Here is an 18,453-nt window from a genome sequence, read left to right as displayed (position 1 = left end):
CTTTCTCTGCAAAATCGGGGGTTCAAGGTCACACAAGATATGGTAGAGAAGGATTCAAACTCAGCCACTTTTTTTAAGAAAATTAATTTTATTGTATATATATAAGGTACCCAGCATGATATCATAAGATACATATATAGTAAAGCAGTTGCCCTGCAGAAACAAATTATCATATCCATTGTCTCAGGCAGTCCCCCATCCCTCCAGCCCTTGGTAAGAGCAGCTATATTCTCTTCATTTAGTAAAAGTCCTGAATATGATCCACTGTTATCAAGTGTGGTCTTCATGTGATACATTAGATTTTCCAACTTGCTCATCCTGAATATCTGTCTGCTGCCTTGTACCCTCTTGCTATGTGTCTCTGCTTCCTGTCCATCTCCCTGACCCCGGTAACCAGGATTTTATCCTCTTCTTATTTTTTCTAGTTTCCACGTATAAATGAGACCATGCAATATTTTCCTTTCTGTGTCTGGCTCATTTCACTTACATGACGTCCTGGTCAAGACGTCCTCCCATGGCCAGTTCTGCCTCACCCATAACTTCATGCTCCCTTTCCTTTGGTTCCTTCCTCTTCGTCTCTTCCCCAGCGTTCTGCCTGCCCAGAGGGTCCACTCCCTAATATTTTCCCTTTTGCTCCAGAATGAGTGACCCAGGAACCCTGAAAGCAAATACCACCCACCGGGAGATCACAGGGTGTTCCCATCTCCCCAAGGTCACAGGAGGTGTGAGTCTCAGAGGTGCTCACAGATTATACACATGCCCTTGGGTTTCTTTGTGAGGCACCCTGTTCCCCCCAATGCTTCAGGAGGGCTGTTTCTTTGCCATTCATCCTGGTCTCTGCAATATGTAAGTTCTGTGGCTAAGGTTCATATAACTGGTAGTGTATTTATAGCAGTCCATACTCTTTCCTAGGAAAATATTGATTTTCTAACAACAGAATGACTGTAGAGCCATTAAATCAGCCTAGTCTATCATAAACTCCAGGATTAACCAAAGGGTACTTTCACCTTTCCTTTTATTCTCTCGTGAGCAGAGGGGAGGAGATGCCTCACATTTGCAGGATAGAATCAGAGTCTGTGTACTTGGTTTGGATAACCACTGCTATCCCCTATCCCCATTGCTGAGTAACTAATTAACCCACATGCTCTTAATTTTAAAGGTTGACTGATGGAGCTGAGGAAAACTGAGTTGTATGGAAGGAATCCGAGAGCTCACAATGGGAGTTGTGTGTCGTCACGCAGGGTGCAGGAGGAAAGGGGGAGTGGATTATTCTAGCACTGTTGCCTGCCCTCCAGTCCCTGCCCAGACCAGAGGACGCGGGAGCTCATTATCCGCCTGTTAAAGTCTTAGTTAGAGGAGTAGTCGGCGAGGTGAGGATTTTCTTTTTTTTTTTCCTTTTTTGGGAAGATCTCTATCTTTCTTCTTTATTGATTGCTTGCTTTTCGTTTTATATCCTTTCTCCCTTGCCTGAAATGAGAAAAATGAGCCCTTGCCACGGGCTTTAAACTTTACACCCAGACAATCTCTCCCCCTTATCTAATGCCAGGCAAGAAGCTTCAGCCCAAAGGACCCTGGGTAATGCTACGACAGATTATGTCATAAAATGAAGAGATAAGCAAAAGAACCAATCTAGGAGACGCTGCAAAATTTACCTTTCCACCGCCCTGCGCTCCCCTTTAGAAGCAGCTTTAAATCAATCTGTCTTTGCCATAAATTCCCTTTCGAAAATTTGATAACAAGTGCAATATTTTCCTTGGCGATTGGGTTCTAACAAGATGGAGGTTGGGGTGGGGAGCCAGCAGGGTTTAGCAAAGTAATAAAATGCCATGATTGATCCTGGTCCGTGGGGTTGCTTGGAATTGCCGCTATTTTTGGCTGGTAAGCATAATCCAGGCTAGTCATAAATTTTGTTCCTTCCAGTAGACAGTCGAGTCTGTATCGATCTCGATTTGTTGTTCTATTCTCGTGTAATTGCTCCCTGTGATTAAGACTCGAGGTTGGGAAGTGATTCTGACTGGGCGAAAAGAGGAAAGGGATAACCACAGGACCATGGATCCCGAGGCTGGGAGATGGAAATCAGTTGCTCTGGGGGCTTAGAGATCCTAGAGCCAGGCTGCCAGCAAACTCAAGTCAGCTGTGGTCTCAGGGTTCCTGGATGTGCCAATCCACCCCTGCTTCTATGGCTGCAGTACTCCATGCACTCAAGGGCCATGTCCAGGTGTTGTGCATTTATGATGAGATCCCTTTGACACATTATGTTGGGGGCCTCCTCCTTGATACCAGAATGCAGTGGGTAAGACTTGTCTCCTATTTTACATGGGAAGACTGAGACACAGTGGCTGTAATCTGCTCCAGTATTATATATACCACACCGAGTTATCCTCAGCCCAAATCACCCAGATACTAAGTCTTTCGTGCCCAAGTTGGAGTCTGGCTCAGAACCATGAGAAGTGAGGTCTCCCAAGTCCCAGAGTTGGAGACTGGGTACCCTGAGCTACCCAGCTTTGAAATCGCGGTTTGTACCCACATACCTGAACGAAATGCACTGGCTGTGAAACTTAGAAAAAGTAGCCTTACCTCTTTAAGCTTCAGTCTCCTGTTTGCAAATTAGCAATAAGAATATAACTGACCCCCTTTGGTTTCTGTGAACATTTCAATGAGCCAACATCGGAAGATGTTTGGCATAAAAATATTATTAATTTTCTTAGACGTGCAGTTTCCGATACAGAAACCTGTGGTACAGAGATATTCCAAACTTTCTAAGCAAAGGAGGCTTTTACGGTGCAAGGAAACATGTATTTTGATATCATGGGATATATTATCTGGACCCTAGGAAACTGCTTTAAAATAAGGCTCTGTACCTTTAAATGGGAACTCAAATAGATTTCCTAGCACTGCACTGCCAAACATCAGTTCAACTTTATTTAGTTCCAGTCTTTTCAGAGATGGGAATGGGAATTCCTCACTCCATGAACTCAATGATATTGCAGCTAAATCATCTGTATGTGATCCGCCTGTCTGGTGGTGAGACCATTTGACTACATATTTTAAAGAAAATATTTCTCAAGCCCAGAGTGATTTTCCCCTTCTACCTTCCCTTTCTAGAGCTTGGAGATTGACTGAGGGGATGGCAGAGATGGGAGCTGTCAAGCCAGAAACTTGGCAGGACCATCTCTTCCTTCTACTTCTCTCCTCCTGTTCCCAGCCTGCAAGAAGGGAACTGCCGTTGGGATGCTGGGCATCTGATCCAATAGCAAGGGGACACTGGCTCCATAGCCCAGCCTTCCTCTTTCCTCCTGCCCCTACCCACAGCCCCCAGCTCCCACCCACCCCCAGTCCCTGCTCAGGACAGAGCCTGCCTTTAGCTAAGGAGGAGAGATGGAGTCAGATGATTGGGGTTCTAAAGCTGACTCACATAGCTATGACACTAAGCTTAGGGCAACTTACCTGAACTCTCGATGCCTTGGTTTCTTCTATCCAATGAGAACAGTAACACCTTGAATTCCTATTCCATAGGGCGGGTGTGAATACTAACGCTGTATTTGAAATGCCTGGAACACCGTAGGCCTCACTAAAGGCTAACTGACATCATTTTCACTTTTGCCATTAACCTAATCTCTTGTGTAACTTAAAGCAGCATTTTTCCTATAAACATTTATTGAAGTAACATGTGCCTTGTCTCATGCCATTAGGAATACACCAATGAATAAACACTCTGCTTCCCATTGGTGGTGAAAGAGGAAGATTACTGAACTGTAATGAAATATGCTAAATGTTCCACTAATGAAGATGGAGATGGTGGGGCAGTGGCTTGAAGATGCAGGACAAAGAAGGTTAGAAGCAGCCTGCACAGGCTTCCATAACACAATGCCACACACTGCATACTTAAACAATAGAATTTTATTTTCTCGCTGTTCTGGAGGCTGGAAATCTGAGTCAAATTGCCAGTAAGGTTGGGTCTGTGGCTCAGTGCTCAGCTTACAGATGGCCACCTTCTCACTGTGTCTTCACATGGCAGAGAAAAGGAGGCAGAAAGCTCTCTGGTGTTTCTTGCAGTAAGGGCACTAATAGCTCAGATTAGGGCCCACTCTCATGACCTCATCTATACCTAATCACCTCCCAAAAAACCCATTTCCTAATGCTATCACATTAGGGATTTGGGCTTCAACATGAGTTTTGAGGGACACACATATTCAGTCTATGCCATGGGCCTTGAAAGATGAGCACTATTTTACCAGGTGAAAGCCAGGCCTCATGCAGGAAACCCGGGGCATGTTCAGGACATGAGCTGGAGAAAGCAGATGGATCCAGGCAGCAAAGAGCCGTGAGGAGTAAGTAGCAGATGATGGAATTTGGCAAGTGCTTTAAACTAAGCAAAACCACGACGAAATCTGTGGTTTATAAAGATCCCTTTGTAAACTGTGCAGAGGGTGGTAGGATGGAAGCCACTTAGGGAGCTTTGCCGGAGTCCAGGGAAGAGAAGAGCCTGCATCAGAGAGGAGTGAGCATGGGATGGAGAAGCAGCAGATGTCCAAAGAAGAGAGGATGGTGTCTGGACTCCCAGCTGGTGCAACCGAGCAAAATGCCACCCGCCAAACTGACAAAGAGGGAGGGCTGCGTTTGGGGAGGAGGATATCGATCATATGTGCTTCTGGAGGTGCAGATAGGAAGAGATGTGGGCTTGAGACTGGGGAGTCAGTAACAGAGGAACTAACAGAGGAAGCCCTGGAGATGCAGCACAGTACCCAGGAAGAGGGACAGAGTGTGGCTCTGTAGGACAAGAGGCTAAGGAGAACATCTGAGGAGGACCAGAAAAGATACAGTGACAAAGAGACCCCAAGGAATGGCCAGGGGAATAACAGGAAATACAAGGGAAATGGCTTTATGGAGCCAGAAGGAGGGAGTGGCCCATGGTATCAAATGGGGGAGATGCACATAGTGTGAGTCATGGCAAGCAGCATGGGAACTGGGGAGAAGCCTTGGGCTTGGACAAAGAGCAGGGCTCTGGGGTGCTGGCAGGAGCTGTTTCAGGGCAGCGTGGGAGAGGAGGTCAGACCACAACAGATCAAGGGGAGATCAGAGCTAGGAGAGACAGGGAGGGGAGGAAGAAGACTCTTTCAAGAACATGGATTAATCAAAGGACTTAACATCAGCACACTACGGTGAGGCAGCTGCATCAGTGTTTACAGCAGCTCAATTCACAGTAGCTAGATGATGGAACCAACCTGGATGCCCTTCGACAGATGAATGGATAAGGAAATTGTGGTACATAAACACAATGGAATATACTCAGCCTCAAAGAAGAATGAAATTATGGCATTTTCCCGTACATGGGTGGAGCTGGAGAATATCATGCTAAGTAAAATAAGCCAATCCCAAAGAATCAAAGGCCAAACGTCTTCTCTGATATGGGATGCTAATTCACAGTAGGAGGGGGTGGCTAGGGAAGAATAGAGGTACCTTGGATTTGACAGAGGTGAGAGAAGGGAGGGTAGAAAGGATAGTAGAACAAATCAGACATTATGACCCTATGTGCATATATGACTACACGACTGGTGTGATTCTACATCTTGTACAACCAGAAGGACGAGAAGTTATACTCTATTGACGTCTGATGTGTCAAATGCATTCTCTTGTCATGTAGAATGTTAGAACAAATAAAAAATAAAAGAAGAACGTGGGTTAAAGGATGTGAATGCCCATTGTGTGCCTCTCCCAGGGACGCACATTTGTCATCAACTAGTTTTTCCAACTGGCCCTTTGGTCAGGTGGATAATTTCTGAAAAGAAAGAAATTTAGAGGAAATATTCCATTTGCACTTCCCCTCCTCTGGAAAGAATTGCAAAGCGTATGGCGTTTTTTCTTGCTACCATGCCTGACAGGGGATGGTGGAAGGGCATGCCTGCAGAGAGCTTTGGAGTTCCAGGACTTGGAGGCCCAGGGTGTGAGAACAGCAGACTTTCCTCCTTTGTGTCTCCTCGTCCACTTCCCCCTTCTCAAATCCCGTTGCTCATCCATCATTTGGGGAATCAGTCAAACAGACAGATCCTTGCCTCCCCTCGGGATATTTTCATTCAGGACATCTAGAGTGGGGCCTAGGGGGTTGTCACTTTTAAAAGTTCTTGATATCTTAGTAGCCAGACAGACTTGGGAACTGCATGGATGTGACCCCTCGTTTTAAACATAACCTGGATGTGGCAGGGCCTCGTGTCATCTGTATCACAGTGTCGTTTCACTCTTCAAGTGGACGACTCTGCACCTTGAGGGACAAGATGGTGATGTTCCTTGAGCAATACCCCGTAAGACCACCAGGAAGACCTTCCCAGAGCCTCAGGTCAGACCACAAACTGACCCTGTGAAGTTAGTGATGGTGAGCAGGTTGATTCCAAGAACCATGTGTGAGGAAGGAGCCCAACAGTAGCCCTTGCCTCTCCCACTTCTCAGTCCCCTATCTCCTTGCCCAGCCACCACATTTTGCCTTGACCTCCCTGTTCCAACTCAGACCAGAATGAGGAAGTCTGGTCTTCTCCCTCCCAGGTCCAGCGGACTCCAGTGGCTTAGCAGAGGAGCCTTGCTCTGCATAGGTCTCGCTCTCCACAGGAGGACTGTGGTCTCAAGCACGAAGAGGACGTGGGTTCCCCAGTTCTAGACCGACTCCACTCCAGCAAGGGCTGCACCTAATGTTTTTTACCAGTTACCCACAAAGCAAAAGCACCTCCCTGAAGTAAGCATGACTTCATCTTGATGACCCAGCACCATCTCACGCTAGGAAGCACCGTTTTTTCCTCCACATTTGTGAATTATGGATCCATGGACTCAACCAACTGTAGATCAGAAATATTTGAAAAAACAATGGATCAGTATTGAACAGGCACACACATTTTTTCTTAGCTTTATTCTCTAAACAATACGGAATAATAATTATTTACATAGCACTTACAGTGTATTAGGTACTACACATAATCTAGAGTCAATTTAAAATATGCAGGATGGGGCTGGGGTTGTGGCTCAGTGGTAGAGTGCTCGCCTAGCACGTGCGAGGCCCTGGGTTCGATCCTCAGCGCCCCGTAAAAATAAATAAAATAAAGGTATTGTGTCCAACTACAACTAAAAAATAAATTTAAAAAATGATAAAAAGTATGCAGGAAGTAGGTTATATGCAAATACCATGCCATTTGATATAAAAGACTTGAGTACATATGAAATTTGTTATCTGTGGGGAGTGCTGGAACCAATCCTCCAGGGATACCAAAGGATCACTGTATATCATTCCAATTAATGGGGCTATGACCTGCTCCTTGTGAAACTATAACCTAATAATATTGTGTATTCAAAAAGCTGACTGCCTACAACAACTGTGAAGGGGCTATTTTGATTATCCAGTGGTGATGGGTCCTGTTAAAGTACCTCAAGCACATAAATCTCTACTCCAGTGTGGGCACAGGGTCTCTGTTCACTGGGCCACACATGAATGAGAAGTTCGTCAATGCTTTGGTTGTGCAAGTCACCCCAGGTCACATGGCTCACCCCAGCTGGCCTGACTTCTGGATTCCACACCTCCGTGAGCCCTTGACCGATGGTTTGTCTTCCCTAGTGTTGACACAAGCCAGACAGGAGGCAGAGGGAATGCAAGTAGAAGTTCTGAGTCGGGTCCTCCAACCAAATCAGAGGACCTGCTTCCCTCAGGGCAGCCCAGCCCAGTCAACACCAGAAATCATAGAGGAGCAGGCAGCAGAGCCCCCTCCTTCTAACTGAAAAGCCACAGCCTGTCACGCTTCTTTGCTGGGCTCCTCAGTGAAGGCTGTGTCTGTAGACAGACACTGGCCCAAGGTCAATCCAGACATCAAGAGGAAAGAGCAAAACCAGGCATAACCTGGACTCTGCTCAAAACCAACTGCTATCAGCATCTATTCCAGGGATATAAACATTTGTTTACAAAAAATCTTGTACATGGATGTTTGTAGCAATGTTATTTGTAATAGTCAGGAACTGGAAATCACCCAAATGTCATTCAACGGGTGAGTGGATAAACAAACTGTGGTACATCTATCCCACAGAGGAGGACTCGGCAATAAATAGGAATAACGTGTGGGTAACAGGCAACCATGAGCAACTTGGATGGATCTGGAGGGAATTACAAGTGAAAAGAAAAGCAGTCCCCAAAGGTTACCCACTCTGCAATTCCATTCCTATAGCATTCTTGAGATAACAACATCACAGATATGGAGAGTGACTGCCAAGGGTCGGAGGTCAGTCAGAAGCTGCTGAGGTTATAAAAAGACAACCCACAAAAGATCCTTGACACCACAGAACTGTTCTGCTTCTTAACCATGGTGCTGGTCACACAAACCTATCACATGATCAAACCGCATAACACTAAACACACACAGGCGAGAGTGAAATGGTGACATTTGAATAAGCCGGTGGATTATTATATCGATGGCAATTTCCTGGTTATAAAACTGTATTACAGTGATACAAGATGGTACCATTGGGAGAAATGGAGTGAAGGCCACACAAGATCTCTGTAATACAGTCAGCCCTCCATGTCTGTGTGTTCTATATCTGTTGGTTAGAATTTTTTTTTTTTAGAAAAAAATTCCAGAAAGTTTCAAAATGCAAAACTTGAATTCACAACATGCCAAGTACTTCACAGGAATGAAGTGATGTGTAGGCTTCATAGTAGGTATTTTAATAATCTAGAGATAACTCAAACTATACAGGGGATATATGTGTGTTATAAGAAAATAAAATGCCATTATATGTAAGGAACTTGATCATTCCTGATATTGAAGGTAAATGGAACCCATCCCCCTTGCATACCAAGGGGCACTATATTTCTCACAGCTGCATGCCCATACACAAGTATCTCAAAACAAAAAGTTCAGAAGACTCTATTGGTCCCTTGGCTTTAGACTGGAATTCGTTGTTTGCTTCCAAAAAAATAGAGTATGGAAAGGAAAAAAATTAATAACTCTATAGTGAAGCAATCTGGTGGACGCCATGTCAGCAGGTGATGCAGGTCAGCATCACCAACGAGAGCCGAGTGGGTCAGGGACCCGCCGCCATCAGGGCACGTCACCTCCCAGGTGTTCTTTCCCAAAGCTCATAAGCCCAGTTTAATCGTAAGAAAACATCAGGCAAGACCAATTGAAGGACATTCTACAGAATGCCAGCACTGCTTCCTGACCTCAGCACTTTTGAAAACAAGGAAGGCATGAGGAACAGTCAGGGATCTGGAGAGAATCAAGAGACGAGATGGCTAAACGCAACCTGGGATCCTGAACTGGATCCTGAAAGAGAAAAAGGAAAACTGGTGAACAGCAGCCCAGGTAGTCTGGTAGTACTGTCACAGTGTAGTCGTTGAATAGTAACTTAGTAATATTGTACCAATGTTAACCACTTAGTTTTGACAGTTGTACATAGTTATGTAAGGCACTCTCAGGGGAAGTGGTGAGGGATATATAGGAATTCCATGGAGTATCTTTGCAACATTTCTGTAAATCTAAAATTTTTTTAAATCATCTTCTCTTTGCTCTCCCAGACTTCTCTTGCCCCCTCGCCCTCCCCTTTAATGTGGGAGGCCAACAAAGAGCTAGCACTGCTAATGGCCAGACCTGGGGCTCATATGTGACTAGAGACCATCTTTGATTCTAGTTTTTAGGTTTTTGTTTTATTTTTTGGTACCAGAGATTGATCCCAGGGGCACTTTACCACTGAGCTATATCCCAACCCCTTTTTAGTTCACTTTATTTTGAGACAGAGTCTTGCTAAGTTGCTGAGGACCTCACTGAGTTACTGAGAATGGCCTCGAACTTGCCATCCTCCTGCCTCAGTCTCCTGAAATGCTGGGATTACAGGGGTTCTCGCCACACCCAGCTCAGTCTTCTTTGATTCTCGAGGCTCCTTCTCTCTCAAAGGTCAGCAAGAATGTTCCCTACATGAATGGCCTCTCAGGCCCATCCGGGGCCTTCTCTGTCTCTACTAGCCCCTGACCTGCCAGTGCGCTCAGGTCCAGCTTAAAACCCCCTTCCTCCAGGAAGGCTTCCCTGACCATTAATCACCCTGCCCAGGGGGACCTTCTCTATCTCTGCAGTGATGAAGACAGAGGTCTATGACCTACATCTGTCCCTTCCCTGGGGACCCTGGTGCCAACTGAGCTGGGACTTTCCTTTTTTTTCCTGAGCAACATCCACAACCCTATTTTTTAAAATATTTTTTTAGTTGTAGATGTACATAACTTTAGTTATTTATTTATTTTTTTGTGGTGCTGAGGATCGAACCCAGCGCCTCACGCATGCTAGGCAAACGCTCTACCCCTGAGCCACACCCCCAGGCCCCGCAGCCCTATTTTGTATTTCATTTAGAGACAGGGTCTCACTGAGTTGTTCAGGCCCTCACTGAGTTGTTTAGGGCCTCCATAAATTGCTGAGGCTGGCTTTGAACTCACCATCCTCCTGTCTCAGCCTCCCGAACTGCTGGGATTACAGGCGTGTGCCACCATGCCCAGCCTTTCCTATGTGTTTTTATCTGCTAGATTCAAACTTCATTAAGAGTATGAAGAAGCTTGATCTATGCTGCTGGTTGATGAAAGAAATATGACCAAGTTGCCCATATCACATCTGTCAACAGCCCTTATCCACCTTAATGGTAAGGGGGGACTACCTCAGATCATCCTGCTACAAGCCAATCTACCAACTGACCACAGACACGCAGAGAGATGCGGCAGAGCTCAGCCCGAGCAAGAGGAGCACGGCCTACCTGAGCCCAGCCCAAACTGCAATGCATGGAATTGTGAGCTCAGTAAGCAGTTGTTATTTCAAACCATTAAAAAATAATACCCAGCATGTTTAGCTTCTTTTCAGGCTAAGGTCCCTTATTTAGTTAGATAGCTATACTGCTAAATTTTTATCTGTATCTAGATGTAAGATACAAAGAGGAATTATTTTACATTCATCACATCTTTCATTGACTTCTCAAAATAACTCTAAGAGGTTAGGATTACCTGTCTGTAGTATAGAAGAGAGAAGCTCAGAACAGTTAAGTGACTTGGTTAAGACTACACAGCTAGCAGTTGTGCCGACTTGAATCCAGGCCACCCGAGGACAAGTCCAGTGTTTGACTTCTTTTATTTTTCTTTTTAGTTATACATGACAGTAGGATGTATTTTGACATATCATACATAAGTGTTTGATTTCTTAACGTTTCAGTCTCTGCTTATCTGTAGACTCAGCAACTTGCTGCCTCATATTTTAATTGTAGAGTTTTGTTAGCATGGACCACGTCTCCCACTAGACAATATGACCCTTCTCTCTTGCTTCTATCTTAATCTTTGTGCCATCCTTCATAGTACCTAACACACTCAGACCTCTGCGTGCTCTGGTTAAATTGGATTAAATTAACCTGTCATGAACTGATGTTCCCCTCTCTCCCAGGCCAACTGCAGTGCTTGGTGGTGGGTAGGAACTGTTTGCTAAAGATATTGATGATGTCTCTAATATATTCTGACCTTGGAGCCAGTGGGAGCAGAGAGGTCAAAACGTGGCCATTATTCAAAAAGTAGAGTTCTTACTAGATCTTTCTCTCTTCCTTTATAAAACAGCAAAGTGGCTAATTAGCTCACATCTTTGGCCAGAGATGTGTGGGACAGATAAGGTGCCAACACAGTGGGAAGGGGGGGGGGGCAAGGAGGCTGGCCTAGTGCCCACAGATGGCCCCTCTGAGAAGCCACACCTGTCCCAGTGTGGGCCAGTCACACCTCCTCTCTGCAAGGGGCTTTAATGAAGAGACTCACAGAAGCCAGACTGAGCTTTAGTGACAAACAATTTGGGTGAAAATCAGAACCCCACCAGGGATTAGCCAGGTGACTTTACCCAGCCACTTAACCTCTCTGGATCTCAAAATTCTCCTCTATAATCTAGATGATCCAAGATGCCACCTGGGCCATGGTCATTGCTCCAAAATAACTGCTAATCTCTGTTTTCTGACCCCTTGCACTCAAATGTCTTTGTTTTTCTATAATAAAACAACTTTCTCTTCATTGCGTCTTTTGGGTAAATTCAGATTAGCACCTGCAATAGCCAGGTTTCCTTACATGAAGCAAGAAACTTTGCCTTTTGATTGGATTCCCAGGATCAAGGGCTGAGGAGTGCAGCACCCCATGGCAGAGAGGTTGTGAGTGCACCTGCTCATAGCAATTCTCCTGCCTTCTTAGCCCACCCAGGGATCCTGCAGGGCAGCAGGTGAGAAGAAAAAGGACTTCCCCATTACCAGAAAGAGACAGGTGTCCATCCATGGAATAAGATGGATAAGGCCCGGAGGTACTTTTTCCTTGTTTCCTCTCTCTAAACATCTGTTCCAGTCACTGACTGTAATTCTACCATCAGGAAAGTCATTATTTGGGGTCTTGGAGCTATTTTGTCCTTGGGAGCCTGAATGTCTTAGAAATGGTACAGCTTGAGGAGCTTTGAGATGGCACCACGGGGGAGCAGAGGTGGTACATTTTGTTGGTTTGAGCAAGGAGGACGATGAGAGACGAGGAAAGAAGGGAAGAAGGCCTTCTGAGAAGAGAGGTCACCTGTGGATTTTGGAGTTCTGCCAAGAGTCAGCCTAGGAAGCAGGGCCACACTGACACTGTGAGTGGCCAAGGCCATGAGCCAACATACCGTGTGCCCACAGAGTGAACGTGGGAAGAGCAGAACTGTTCAGACCAACGAGCTCTCCATGTGTTTATTGCAGTAGGAGTCAGTAACTAGAGCCAGGTTCTTCTAAACAGTTCTGATTTGATATTTTCCCCTAGAGCAGATGCCTTATCTTTATTTTGGAAAATATCAGGAAAGAGAAAAACTAGCAGTTTGGGGACCCCATCTACCTTGCTCATCTCTCCTCCTGCTGCCTGGATCGTGATAGGGACCCAGCCTAGTATTTTTGCAACTGCCTCAATTATAAGCTGAACTTCTGTAGAAAACAAAAAAGAAGAGTCCACCTCATCCAGGCCTTCCCCAGAAGTGTCTGGCCCTCTGCTTGCTGAACTCCATCTTAAGAGAACCCAAGCTGCATCCGACAAGGTTGTGAGAAAGAAAACCCTGGAGCCTTGGCCATGGGTGAAGCATGTATCTCCTTTGAGCTCCGCTGCCCAGTCCACCTCCCCAGACCTGCATCCTAGGCTGTGGCTGTCGGGAGAGAAGCTGCCAGAACAATGCGGGGATGACGGGACGGCTGCCTGGGGCTTCCCTCTAAATCATCTCAGCCAATCAAGCACTTAATGTTCTCTGTTTCTCAAGAATGTTGCACCTCGGCGCTGCCCATGTATCTTTCAAGTTTTATCTTCAACATCTTATAAATCATCCATTAAATACCTCCCAACGAATGTACGTGGCTGTTGTTCTCAGCCAGGGCTGGAAAGTGCACAAATCAGTTTTACTGCATATTAGTCCTGCCCAGTGGACTCTAAAAAAAAAATAATAATAATAAGAAAGAAGCCAGGGAAGGGGCAGGGAGCTCTTGGCAGCAGCAGCACAGCACAGCTGGCTGCAGATGTGACCTGGAGAAGGGGACGGGGCCATAACCCATGGCGCCTGCACGGACACCCCACCTCCAGGATCCCTTCTTAGTGCAGACACAGAGGTGCTGGCCCTGTAGTGGGAAGGCCTGTGGAACAGAATGCAACCATGCACTGGACTACTGGACACTGTCTTCAGCTTCCAGGCAGGAAGATTTGTGCAAGAATAAAAAATAGGACCAACTTCAAAGATGGTTGTGGGCTCAAACTCCTACTGCATGGATTCGTCTCCTCACCTGCTTATCCCTCCATTTTTGCATCACTAAAGAGGGAATAATCCATACCTACTAAGGAATTTATGATTTTTCATGGAGTAGTATATGTGAAAATATAGTATAATAACCAAGTAGGTGCTCAGTGAATAAACAGAAGAAACACTTGTCTTGATCTAAGTCATAAGGCAGCCAGGCCCCTGCCACTCTGAGGGAGGCAGCCAACATGGGCTCTGCTATGGGCTTCATGACAGCCTCCACCTTACCTCTAACTAGGCCACAGGAGAGCCACCATAATCAACTCATCTGTGGGATGACAATAATGTTTCTGACTCAATTCAGGGTTGGAACTAGATAATTCCATCTAACTGGTACTTGATATATCCAGATCTTGGAAGAAAATAATATGAGCCTGAGGGTAGAGCAGTAAAGATACTGAAATTGAGCCCTAAGACCTGGGTTTGAAACCAACTGCATCAGGGACTGGCTATGTGACCCCAGGGAAGTGACTTTTCCTTTCAGAGCCTGCATTTGAACAACTCTAAAATGAGATCATGAGACTAGATTGTTGGTGTAAAAAAGATATTTAGTCTTGGAACTCTTTTTACCAAATAAGATTTGGTGGAATCCCAGTATAGAAAACAATCAAAAAGCATTTGCTTTGGTTAATGCTATTTGAGGGTGCCCTCTATTGCATTAAACCACTATTTCCATTGAGCTTTTTGGAAAATTCACATGGCACTGGGAGGCTAAAAAGAGGCTGTCTCTCATGATTGCCAGGTCATACTTCAGCAGTATCCCCTGTCTAACTCCAGTGGGTGCCTAAAAATGACACCAGAGGTCTGAGCAGTTCCCAGGGAAGAGACCTAGTCTCACCATAAGTGGGGTTCTTGGCTTACCTGATGAAAAACAATTTCAGCTCACAGTCAGGGACACAGGCACAGGTTTATTTAGGAAAGCAGATGCATGTTCAAAGGAGAATGTGGGTTATCTTAAGAGTGAAAAGCTTTGGGGCTTGGATTCATCTGCATGGATTCATCTCCTCACCTGCTTATACCTCCATTTTTGGTGAGAACAAAGAATATACATTCAAGGGAGAAGGAATACAAATTCAAGGGCGAATCCAGGCCCTCTCCAGAGGAATAGATGGCACCCCCTTGGGACACTTATATTTATAAAGGGATGGTCACCAGCGCCTGGACTAGAGATGCAGCCAGAGTGCAGTCACACAATTTCATGGCAGTTTTTTCTGCACTTCTGCATTTCCCTCCTGTTCCTTTTGCAAACAATGGCATGGGTCAAGGGTGGGGGACAAGGGTGTCACTGAACTGCACAGGAGTTGTAGGGATTCGTGGGTGCTCTTTGCGTTAGTGGTTGGTGGGTGGTTCATGCATTCCAAGGGCTCATGGGCATGGGCGCTTCTTTTTTGAGCATCAGTCTATCTTTTCTATTCCCAAATTCCAACCTCAAAATCATGAATAGTATTAAACATTATATATACTATTTTTTAAATTTTTTATTTGTTTTAATTAATTATACATGACAGTAGAATGCACTTATGCACTTTGACATATCATACATATATGGGATTTAATTTCTCATTTTCTGAGTGTACCTGTTGCAGAAACACATTGGTCATGCAGTCACATATATACATACAGTAATAATGTCTGTTTCCTTCTACTATCTTTCCTGTCCCCACATCCCCCCTCCCCTCCCATCCCTTCCCTTTACCTAATCTAAGGTAACACTATTCTTCCCTAGTGCCCCCTACCTTATTGTGAATTAGCATCTGCATATTAGAGAAAACATTCAGCCTTTGGTTTTGTGGGATTGGCTTATTTCACTTAGAATGATATTCTCCAACTCCAATCATTTCCTGGCAAATGCGATAATTTTACTCTTCTTTAAAGCTAAGTAATATTTCATTGAGTATATATACCACATTTTCTTTATCCATTCATCTATTGAGGGACACCTAGGTTGGTTCCATAGTTTAGCTATTGTGAATTGAGCTGTTATAAACATTGATGTGGCTTGTCACTACAGTATGCTGATTTAAAGTCCTTTAGGTATAAACCAAGAAGTGGGATAGCTGGATCAAAATGTGATTCCATTCCCAATTTTCTGAGGAATCTCCATATTGCTTTCCATAGTGGTTGCACCAAGTTGCATTCCCACCAGCAATGTATGAGTGTACCGTTTTCCCCACATCCTCACCAACATTTATTGTTGCCTATATTCTTGATGATTGCCATTCTGAGTGGAGTGAGATGAAATCTTAGTTTGATTTGCATTTCTCTAATTGCTAGAGATGTTGAACACTTTTTCATATATTTGTTGGTCAATTGTATTTCTTCTTCTGTGAACTGATGACATGATTCTATATATAGAAGATCCAAAAAATTCCACCAGAAAACTTCTAGAAATGATAAATAAATTCATCAAAGTAGCAGGATATAAAATCAACACCCATAAATCAAACACATTCCTACTCATCAGCAATGAATCCACTGAAAGAGAAATGAGGAAAACTACTCCATTCACAATAGCCTCAAAAACTAAAATAAAATACCAGGAACCAATCTAACAAAAAAAGGTGAAATACCTCTACAATGAAAACTACAGAACCCTAAAGAAAGAAATTAAAGAAAACTCAGGAGATAAAAAGATCTCCCATGCTCCTGGATAGGCAGAATTAATGTTGTCAAAATGGCCATACTACCAAAAGCTTTATACAGATTTAATGCAATTTCTAATAAAATTCCAATTACATTCTTCATAGAAATAGAAAAAGCAATCATAAAACTTATTTGGAAAAATAAGAGACTCAGAATAGCTAAAGCAATTCTTAACAAGAAAAGTGAAGCAGGAGGCGTCACAATAACAAAACTTAAACTATATTACAGAGCTATAGTAACAAAAATGGCATGGTATTGGCACAAAATAGACTTGTAGACCAATGGTACAGAATAGAGGACACAGAGACAAAACCACATAAATACGGTTATCTCGTACTCGAAAAGGATGCCAAAAACATTCACTGGAGAAAAGATAGCCTATTCAACAAGTGGTGCTGGCATAACTGGAAATCCATATGTAGTGAAATGAAATTAAATCCCTATCTCTCACCTCTATCTCACACAAAAATCAACTCAAAGTAGATCAAAAACTTAGGCACTAGAACAGAGACCTTGCGCCTAATAGAAGAAAAATTAGGCCCAAATCTTCACCACATCAGCCTAGGATCTGACTTCCCTAACTAGACTCCTAAAGCACAAGAAATAAAATCAAGAATCAATAAATTAGAATCGAGAGAAAATCTTTTCCACATGCACCTCCAATAAAGCATTAATCTCTAGGATATATAAAGAACCCAAAAAACTTAATACCAAAAAAACCCAAATAACCCAATCAATAAATGGGCTAAGGAACTGTACACTGTTTTTTCCCATACTACATACCTACAATAAAGTTTAATTTATAAATTAGATATAGTAAAGGATTCACAAGAGTAATGAATAACAAAATAGAACAATGATAACAGTATACTGTAATAAAAGTTATTTAAAATGTGTGAAATTTTTATTTCTGGAATTTTCCATTTAACAATTTTGGATCAGGACTGACTTAAGGTAACAAAAGCCATGGAAAGCAAAACCATGGATGGGTTGGGGGTACGACTGTCCTGGAGAAGAAGATAGCACAGCTTGGGCAGCAACACCCTCCCATAAAAATCACTTGTGGCTCAAGAATCACTCTAGAAGAAGACTGAGTGACAGCAGGAATTCTCAAACTATTGCTAAGAATGATCTATATTTGCATTGATAAAACAAAAGAGCTGTGTGCCTGGGAGGGCTTGTGTAGGATGCTGGAGCTTAAGAAAGTGTGTGTGTGTGTGTGTGTGTGTGTGTGTGTGTGTGTGTGTGTAATGTTTTCCCAGGAGGGAAGCTACAGAGATGGAGCTCTAAGGAATGTGGAACTTCCTGAGAAGTCATCGATTAAAAGAAAGGGGAGGTGTATTGGCAACGGAAAGACCTGAGATGCCCCAGCTCACATGCAGGAGCAGTGGGAAGGGGGAAGGATATGCTTTGTGCCTAAGTATCTTCACTTTAAACTCGACCAAAAGAAGCACCATTAGAGCAGAAATATCTCAAGCACTTGAGAAGCTCTGAGCCCAGAGGAGGGAATGCGCAGTTACAAACGTGGGAAAACTGCTGGGACAGGATCAGAGATGTTCCACCTAGGATCGGTGGACAGATTTTGAGCCAGAGGGGTGGGGGAAAAGATTCTGTATTTCAATAAATGAATTAGGGATAAATTGATGGGTGATCCTCCATTCCAGTCGCTCTTGGCTCATGGGTGTTTGTTTCTCTTTTGAGACTGAGTTTACCTATCCTTTTCTGTATCCCCAAATTCCTATCTCAAAACTATCAATACTGAAGGGTATGTATACTGGGTTTTCCCCTATACTACATACCAAGGATCAAGTTTAATGAGAGCCCTCCCCAGTGCTGGAGATTCAGGAGCAGGGACCAAGTGTCAGGTAACAAGCAAGGGATGGACAGAGAAGGAAGGGGACTATTGAAGTCCCATGCAGCTCCTCAGTTTCCATCTCTTTGGTCAGAATTTAGTCACGAAACCATACCCAGCTGCCAGGAAATCTGAGAAATGTAGCCC

The sequence above is a fragment of the Spermophilus citellus genome, assembly GCF_964194105.1.
Source record: "Spermophilus citellus genome assembly, chromosome: 16".
NCBI classification, from domain to species: Eukaryota; Metazoa; Chordata; class Mammalia; order Rodentia; family Sciuridae; genus Spermophilus; species Spermophilus citellus.
The sequence above is the reverse complement of the archived record's forward strand: the minus strand, read 5'-3'. Positions refer to the sequence as shown.